Consider the following 9,639-nt stretch of genomic DNA (forward strand, 5'->3'; position numbering starts at 1 on the left):
CACGGATCTAATAGACGTAGCTTATATTTTCCCAGCAGGATATTATGGGTCAGCCAGGTGGATAGCTGCTCTGAATGAGGTTCCCAACCCTGCTCCAATCAGCCTGGGCTGCATGGGCGGGTCACATGGTACCACATTTCGCCACCTTGGCAGGAGGGCTGTGAACATGACATTCCTTTGGGGCTGGAGGAGGGATCAGCGAAGCAGGTACAGGGCTGATACGACCAGTACAGGTCTTCAGAGAGAAGGAAGAAGAAACAAGGACCATTTCTTATTCCTTTTTATTTTTTCCCACTACACACCTTCAGAGAAACTTCTCTAGCAATGAACTGTAGAAATGATCTCTGAAAGTATAGTCTTAAGACCATTTCTATTTTTACTTGCATCCCCAGTGCCTATACAGTGCTTCATATATGTTGAATTAATGGATAAATGAATGAATGGACATGTGAGAGAATGAGAGATTAATGAAGCAGAAGCAAGTGCTACTCAGAAGACAATTACGCTAGCACTGGGGCAAGAAGGATCCAGACACTGCTCAGCAGCCCTCTTGACCCAGAGCGTGCCTGGCACACTCTTGTGTTCCTGGACCCCAGGCTGCCGCCTCGCAGGGGCCCTCTAGGAGCTAAGCAAGGAAAAGCCCTGTCTGCCAGGGCTTTTCACCCAGAACCTCCCTCTGGCTGTGATAGCTGCTCCCGTGCCAACAACAGGAACTTTACCCAAGAGGCCTCTGGAACAAGAGAGGACTTCAGTTGCACTCCCTAATTAATCTCCGGTTTGGCAAGAGTGACTGGGAGTGTCAAAAATCTCTAGTCAAACAGATGCTTCTCCTGAGCTCTAACAACCAACAAAGTTGTCAGTTATGTTGGGGAACAAGAAGCCATAATGTTACTGAAGAGTCCAGTGCATGTGTTTGAGAGACATGGAAAGGAAAGTACTGGGCCTGGGCCCAGAAAGGGTGAGTTTGAATTTGAGTTTGACCCTAAACAAGTTACTTGACTTCTAAAGCCCTCACTTTCCTTTAAAGTAAGGATAATCACTCTATCCTTCCCATACCTCATTTAGTTGTAGTGAAGACCAATTCAGATGACATTTGTGAAGAGAGTTTGTAAATGAGTGAACACTGTACAGATGTAAGAGACTGTTACTAACATCAACAAGCAATTAACAAGCAACTGGATAGTGGTGGGCAAATCTGGAGGTTAAAGGTCAGTTAGGAGGTGGCTGCAGGTCACCAGTCTATAGGTAGTGCTACCTTCAACGGAGGCAGAGGGAATGGGGAAAAGGCACAGAGACCCCCTCTCAATTTTCTGACCCATATGAGGCATCTAAATTGTTTGTTAAATGAATTGATGAAGTATAATCAGTAATTCTTCAAAAAGAGATCATCTTACTTATCAAAACTTTACATGTTGTAGTAATTTCTGAATTCTGATTTTCACTCCTATTTTTGTAACACCAGTAAATTTGGTGAATATTTTATTATTGCACTCATCACTTGATTTAATGTATTTGTTAAATTTTTTACCTCTTCTTCTAAACTTGAATTCCCACAGGGCAAGGGCCATGTTGCATTAATATTTGCAATCTCTCTTGGCACCTGGTGTACTGCTTAATGCATAATCAACATGTAATGTTTGATGAAGGATTAATGATATCACTGTGGATTGGTTTATTACTTCAAGTCTTCACAGTAATCTTGCAAGTCAGGTATTTTAATTCCTGTTTTAACAATGAATAAAATAAGACTCAGAGAGGTTAAGTAAATAAGTTATCCAGGGCCCCATAACTGGTACAGTCGGGATTCAGTGGGCTGCCCCAGAGCCCACTCCACCTAGGCCTGCTTCCCCAGTGCCCAGCTGATAACAACTCTGGAGGCAGGTGTCCTTGTGATTTTGCTTTTATCTTTATGTTGCTGAATTACTATCCAACCCTGTACTTGTCTTGGTGGGACACACACTTCACTTTGGGGAGAAGGGAAAAGGCTTCTGGGAGGACGAAAGAACTGCCATGAAGACTGTGGGAAGGTTGAGTGTATGAGACTCAACACTCAACCTCCTCTTCTGTCTACAGCCATACCACCCTGAATGTGCCTGATCTTGTCTGATCTCAGAAGCTAAGCAGGGTCGGGCCTGGTTAGTACTCAGATGGGAGATGTTTTCTGAAAATGATGGTCTTCTGGGGAGTGGTCCTAGGGGATAAAATCTGCTATAAACTTTTCAGCAAAACTAAGGGAACTATATGTACTGCTCTGAGCCTGAGGAAACCTAACACATCTCTCCTTGTCCTATGGAGCCTTTTTTTGTTTCAGGACAAGGACAGCATGAAGAGGGTGGAAAGGGCCAGGACCCCACACTTGTCTAGCCAGGAAGGCAGCTGGCAGAGATCGACCAATAGGAAAGGAGGTTCCTAGCACCACTAGTAGTAGAATGTGTTGTTTTTAAAGGCTGCTTACCATTGAGAAGGAAAACCAAACTGCTATTGTATGCTTATGTCCCTGTTTTTGCTTTTCGTTTTTGGCTTTTGGGTTTTTTCCCAGACATCAGAAGCACATCTGACCTGTCTGGTCCAGCTAATGCACTCACAGTCAAACTTGTTCTTCTACTGGGGGACCCAGAATTCACAGTGCTCTTTGGAGAACACTGTTAAAAATTGCTACACTGAATGTCATCATGCAAACCAGTGACAATTTTACTCAGATACTTTGGTATCAGGCACTAAAGATTTAAGGATATTTAACAAAGCTCAGAGAGTACAGAAGGCTGTGAAACAATGAGTGAATGTCTCCTTCCTGAACTGCCACCCACAGGAGCCCTGAAGTGAACCCCAAAAACTCCTGAGCCAACCAGTCATCAATCAGTGAGCACTTCCTTCTGAGGCATGAGGCCAAAGGTGAGTCTCTCCCTGCCTTCCCCTATAGTTGGAGAGACACGCACTTACCTACAAGGAGAGCTGACCATCCAAGGAGGTATTTGATAAATACCAAAGGGTGGCCCATACAGTCTTCTGATGGCACAGAACATCTTCCTATGGAACATGAATGATTTTAAATCAGCCCTTCCCCACCTCACCTTTTGTGCTCTGAGCTAAACTTTAGACCTTGAGGTCCAGTTATTTATGACTTTGTCCTTGTCCCCTATTAGACTACCAAGTTCCTTGAGGGCTTCCTAGATAGCACATAGCACAACGCCTGAAACATCATAGGTGCCCAATAAGGGATAAAGTAAATTTACAGCTAAGGCCATCATTTGCCTGATGTTCACATCAGGTATGTATCCGTAGTGAGTGCCTACTCAAGGCAATTCTTATGTTATTGCTATTGCTGCCTTTGATGTTTCTTTGTAGAAATATAAAACACAAACACCTGTGTATTAATGCCCTTGGACAGCTGACTTTCAGGTGGGGGCTGGAGATGAGGAAGGAGGAGGGAAGCCTCTTTGTTTAAAGAAAGCTCAAAGGATTATAAAGAGAGACAGAAGTGAGTCCTGATCCAACTACCAACAGATGTTCTGCAATCGCTGCTGGCTGCTGGAGACACTAAGAGAGCTGAAATTCTTTGGTGGCTACAGGCCTGCCTGAATGTGACAAGGATGGCCATTCATTAAAGCCCCCAAACCATTGCCAGAGGCCAGCTTTGGGGTTCCGGGCTGGGTCTGCCTCTCTGGGCCTGCACCTGGCCCGCGGAGAGGCCTGGAAGATTACCCTGATGGCTGCAACGATTTGGCAGATAAGAGAAGGCCCTGAGCTATCCGGCATGCTGCTCTGAGTGGCTGCGTCTGCGATCTTCTGGCACTTTCAGCCCAGGCTGGCTGGCTTTCCCGCTTGCCCTGGCACTCGAGCCTGCAATTTCAGAAAGTACTGGCAGCAGAACCTGGAAAATGGTAACTTTTTAAAAATGTGGAGAAAGCTAATGTCAAACTGGCAAAGCTCACCTGAGGCCACCTCCATCTGTCGTTCCCTCCCTTTATGGCTCTCCATTTTCACTGTCTCTTTAGCAGTCAGAGCCTGTGCTGTCCTTTCCGTGCCCTCGCTGGGGAGAGCCCCATGGACGGTCTCGTCTCTGACCCCCTCCTCCTCACAGCCTGACAGCTGGGCGAGGCAGCTGAAGCGATTTCCCCAGGCTTGTCTTCTAAGCCCGGGGTGGAGGGGAAGATGACTTCAACATGAAGCAGACACACCTTCCTCCCTGCCACAGATGGGCAGAAGGGAAGGGTCTGTGCAGAGCATGTGATGGCCATGGCAGGACTCCAGTCTCTTCCCGAAGCCCATGTGGGCCCAACAGGGACAGTTGTGGGATATCAGGCCCTTCCTGCCACCATCTGGGCATCAGCCAGCATTCCTTAGTTGCAAGTAACAGAAACCAATTATGTCAGGTTAAAAAAGAAACTAACCAGAATTTATGAAAAGTATTTAGGGTAACTCATAAAATAAAAAGAAAGGGCTGAATAGCCTAGTCTTAGAAAGAGCAGGAAGAGAAGGTCTTGGGATGAAGGTCACAAGGCATATGGTGTAGATTAATCCCTCAGGACATTTTCTGTCCCAGTATCAATGGGTTCAAGAGTCCTCTTTTTTTTTTTTTTTTTTTTGAGACAGAGTCTCACTCTGTTGCCCAGGCTAGAGTGAGTGCCGTGGCGTCAGCCTAGCTCACAGCAACCTCAAACTCCTGAACTCAAGCGATCCTCCTGTCTCAGCCTCCCGAGTAGCTGGGACTACAGGCATGCGCCACCATGCCCGGCTAATTTTTTCTATATATATTTTTAGCTGTCCATATAATTTCTTTCTATTTTTAGTAGAGATGGGGTCTCGCTCTTGCTCAGGCTGGTCTCGAACTCCTGAGCTCAAACGATCCGCCCACCTCGGCCTCCCAGAGTGCTAGGATTACAGGCGTGAGCCACCGCGCCTGGCCGAGAGTCCTCTTGAATCTGATTGGCTACCTTTGGATCAAGTGACCCAAACAAAGCCAATCAGACTGGCTGAATTTGATTGACAGCCTCACCAAGACTTTATATAGCATGGGAGAGGGAAATCTGGGCTCTCCTGGAGGAGGGTTGGACAACTAGGCAGTTAAGAAACAACAGGTGTCCACCACCTTCAACCCAGAGAACCCCTTTCTCTTCACACCTGTGATTGCTCGAACTTGCCAGCCACTGGATTTTACTGTGAGAAATGTGGTCAAAGAGCTCAGGAAGTCAAGGACAGGAGGGGACCCAATTACCTCAGAAGGAGAGTCCTGAAGCTATTTTCCACTCTCTCGAAAGCCTGAGTAGAAGAATAGCATTCATCCAAGCCAAAAACCTTCCCCAGATGCCTCCAGTGCCTTTCCCCCAAATCAAATCAGGCAGCATTTTTTTAAACTTTATCCCCTGAACATCTTTCATTTATACACAACCCTCAGGCCCCAACTTTCCACCCACCCAGGGCCAGAGCCTCCTAACCAGTCTCCCTGCCTCCAGACTTCTCCTGCCAATTCTCTCCCCCTCTGCGGCCAGAGGGGTCTCCCAGCAACTCACATCTGATCAAGTGTCTCCCTCTCAGGGGCTTCCAGCTGCAGGTGAGAAATCCTAGCACACTCACAGGGCCCCTGGGATTTGTCTGTGGTCACTTCTCCAGGCTTCTTGTGAGTCACTCCTTTCTTAACAACTTTCACATGAAGTTTCTTGAAAGACTATTAGTGTCTGCTAACTGCAGTGAAGAGGTGGGTAAAAGAACTGTTTTCTCCCACCACCTGGGTTCAGTGCTATGAACTGAATTGTGTCCCTCAAAACTTCACATGTTGAAGCCCTAACCCCCCATGTGACTATGCGTGAAGACAGGGCCTGTAGGAAGATAACAAAGGTTAAGTGAGGTTATAAGGGCAGGCCCCTACACTGATAGGGCTGGTGTCCTTACAAGAAGAGGGAAAAACACCAGAACTTTTCTCTTTCTGCCATGTGAAAACACAGCAAGAAGGCTGCCCTCTGCAAACCAGGAAGAAAGCCCTCACCAGAAATTGCCCCACTGGACCTTGATCTGAGACTTCCAGCCTCCAGAACTGTGGGAAAATTAATTTCTGTTGTTTAAACCATCTAGTCTGTGGTATTTTGTTATAGCAGCCCAAGCAGACTAAGACAGGGGGCATTCCCTCAAATAGTCTTCAAAAACCTTGACATCTCTTTGCAGTCTTTTGTTTTAGAATAAGTTTTGATAGTCTTGCATTGTGCCTCATAATAGTTTCATTTGCTTTAATATAAATACATTGTTTTAAATCATACACACAGTAAATCAGGTCATTGTGATCTGCTGACTTCTAGTGTCCCTGGCGCCACACCACACCACATCACAGATATTCACAGCAGTGAATATAATGGACAAAACTCCCTGCCCTCGGGACCTCACCTTGGAGCCTTCCAGCCTCATCTGCCCTGTCTCCTTTAATCATCTTCCCCAACCTGACCCCCCTCACCTGAACACACCTCCTTGTTCTCATTTCCTTGCCTTTGCTCCCACTATTCCCTGGCCTAGAAAGTCCTCTCCACCGGAGTCTCACTTGTCTGAATCTCAGTCAAGCTTCTCTGTCTATGAAGGCTTTTCTCAATACCTCAGCCCACAATGACCTTTCTTACCTTCCTCAGAACTCCTGAGGTACTCGCTCAGTCACCACGCGCTTGCGACCATTCATGTTAGGTGGCTTTGTGTGGTTACGCACGTGTGTGCGTCTTTCCCACCACCGGAATCTAAACTACCTGAAGGCAGAGATTGATTTCTCTCGTTCTCCTCTGGGTCTTGCTCGGCACTTGGCACCCGGAACTCAATGAATACTGACAGAGCAGGGAATGAAGTTGGCAGGGGACAGCTCTGTGGGGTTCTCCTGACCTCACTGGCTGCATTTCCCACTTCCCAGAATGCCCACTTCTCTCTGTCACTCTGTCTGGCTCCTGTCAGGTTAGAATAATGACCTGCACCATGGCACTGGCCGTGGGAGAAGGAACCCAAGTCTTGAAGATTTCACAAGACATTTTCCTTAAAGACTGATAGAACTGGTCAGGTCCCTCTTCCTTTCTTGACTCCTCCAGGTCAGAAACTGAATAGCTACTCTGAGGTATATTCTAACTAGTGGGAGATTCTCTTTTTCTTTCAGAAGGACAAGGGTATGACAGCAGAGAGGAAAAAGAAAGCAGCAAGAGAACCTCCAAAGAGCCAGAGTGTCCTCTGAGGCACTCCAGGACACACACACAAACACACACCCACACAGAGGCACAAGGGCCAGGGAGCCCACAGTTGCACTGCCACTACAGTGGAGTCACAACAGAGTTCTCAGCAACATCATGCCCAGAGGGCTGCTCTGGCATAGTCAGACAGAGCCCGCTCCAAACATGCAGGTTGGGAGTATTTGCTCCTTCACAGCGGACTTCACAGTCACCACTGTTTCTCGTTGTCACAGCCATTCCTACTGCCATCTGCCAAAAGGGAAGGAAGAGAAGTGGTTCGCAGACATCATCCCTTGCCCGGCAACTTGGCCTCCCCTCTGTACTGGCTATCTTGTCTGCCAAACATGGCAGCCAAGACAGCTCCTACCTTGGAACTGAATCAAAGAGAAGGATTTTAGGGAAAAAAAAAAAAAATTCTCCACGACAGAAAGACCCACAGTGCTCTGGGGCCATATCTAATTAACTTACAGCCTCTGATGTCAACAGTTTCCAAGGCTGGCATAGTGCATTCGCAAACACATTCCAGAAGAGTCAACATGATCTGGTGTTGACACAGGCCCATAACCGTCAGAGGCAGTAGTTTTCAATTTATGGATGCCGTAAAGCTTTGGCAATATGATTGCTACAATGTGCGGTGTGTTTTTGACAATGAGCAGGAGTTGGGGGGTTGGGGATCACAAGTGCCACATTTGGCTGTGGGTTTGGGCTCATGAGGGAAACCTGCAGTGATTTCTGCTATTGCAAAGTAGCTATAATAATGGCTCCAAACAATGAGCCTAGGAATGTTATGTACTTCTTTACTAGCAAACTCTGAACTTCCACATCAGATAAAAGGTACATTAGTCATTCAACAAACACTAATTACCACCTACCATATGCCAAGCACATAGTGCAGGGTAAGTACAGAATACAGTGGGAGCATAAGAAAGGGGTGGTAAGTTTACCTCTAAGGGATTTAATAAATATCAGGTCTCCTTGCTTCCAAGAACCTTCCTAGGAAGAACCATGATGGCAGGGAAAAAAGGACAGAGGTAGTGAACACAGCTGTCATCAGCTTTTGCTGCTATCATGACAAGATGTGAGTGTCCACAGATGCAGGTGTGTGGGACTTGTTCATGTGGGCAGCAATAGGAAGAGTGACTTTTTCATTGTCTAAGACCCAGAGATAATACTGGACCTGATTATGGACCAAAATAAAACATCACCAAAAACATTCTTTATTTATTATCACTTGTAGACCTCAAGACCAACGTTTGGAGGTACTTTTCAAAAGCCTGAATAATACTATCCCAAGCTAGAGCAGAAGAGTGCCTGTTTTGTCATCTGTGTATGTGTGTGTGTATGTGCGTGCATATGCCTAAGTGCTGGTCTGAATCTCTCCAGATAAATCCTTATGGTTCTCAAAAGCAGAGGCAGCCAAGCCACTGAAAGCCATGCAACCAGCAAATATTTACTAACCACCTCCAGTGAGCCAAGTGTGTGCTAAAACAGAGGGGCTAAGGGACAAACTGTGCGGCTCTTAGAAGTTAGTGTATATTTGCTTAAGAATAGAGAGGGGATAATATATTCAGATACATATTCACATACTCATTGTCAGGCAGTTCCAACTGGGAAAGGCTTTTTAATCTTAAAAAGGGGGGTACCACTACATATCTAATAGAATAGCTAAAATTCAAAACACTGACAACACCAAATGCTGGTGAGGATGTGGAGCAATAGGGATTCTCACTTGTCACTGGTGGGAATGCAAAATGGTACAGAAACTTTGGAAGATAGTTTGGCATTTATTACAAAACTAAGCATACTCTTGCCATATGATCTAGCAATAGCACTCCTTAGTATTTACTCAAAGAAATTGAAAACTTATGTCCACACAAAAACCTGCACATAGATGTGTGTAATAGCTTTATTCAGAATTGCCAAAACTTGGAAACAACCAAGATGCCCTTCAGTAGGCAAATGGATAAACTGGGGCACATCCAGACAATGGAATAGTATTCAGTGCTAAAAATAAATGAGCTATCAAGCTATGAAAAGACATGGAAGAAACTTAAATGTGTATTACTAAGTGAAAGAAGTCAAAGCCAATCTGAAAAGGCTAAATATTGTATGATTCCAACTATGACATTCTGGAGGTCAAGACAAAATTATGGAGACAGTAAAAAAGATCAGTGTTGCCAGGGGTTTAGGGAGAAGGAGGAATGAATAGGCAAAGCACAGAGGACTTTTAGAGCAGTAAAATTATTCTGTCCAATACTATGCTGGTGAACATGTGTTGTCTTAGTCTGTTTTGTGCTGCTACAACAAAATACTTCAGACTGGGTAATTTATAAGGAACAGAAATTTATTTCTCACAGTTCTGGGAGCTGGGAAGTCCAAGATAGGGGCAGTGGCATCTGGTATCTAGTGAGGGCTTTCTGCATCTTCCGGAGAGGAGGAAGGTTGTGTCCTC

At 45.7% G+C, this 9,639-nt stretch overlaps 1 pseudogene; it reads right to left on the reverse strand.

Moving 5' to 3' along the window:
- Window positions 1-237: 237 nt before the first annotated feature.
- LOC138388214 (small nucleolar RNA U3) lies at window positions 238-360 on the reverse strand (annotated as a pseudogene).
- Between the last annotated feature and the right edge of the window lie 9,279 nt (window positions 361-9,639).

Source organism: Eulemur rufifrons, chromosome 1, assembly GCF_041146395.1.
Source record: "Eulemur rufifrons isolate Redbay chromosome 1, OSU_ERuf_1, whole genome shotgun sequence".
Taxonomy (NCBI): Eukaryota; Metazoa; Chordata; class Mammalia; order Primates; family Lemuridae; genus Eulemur; species Eulemur rufifrons.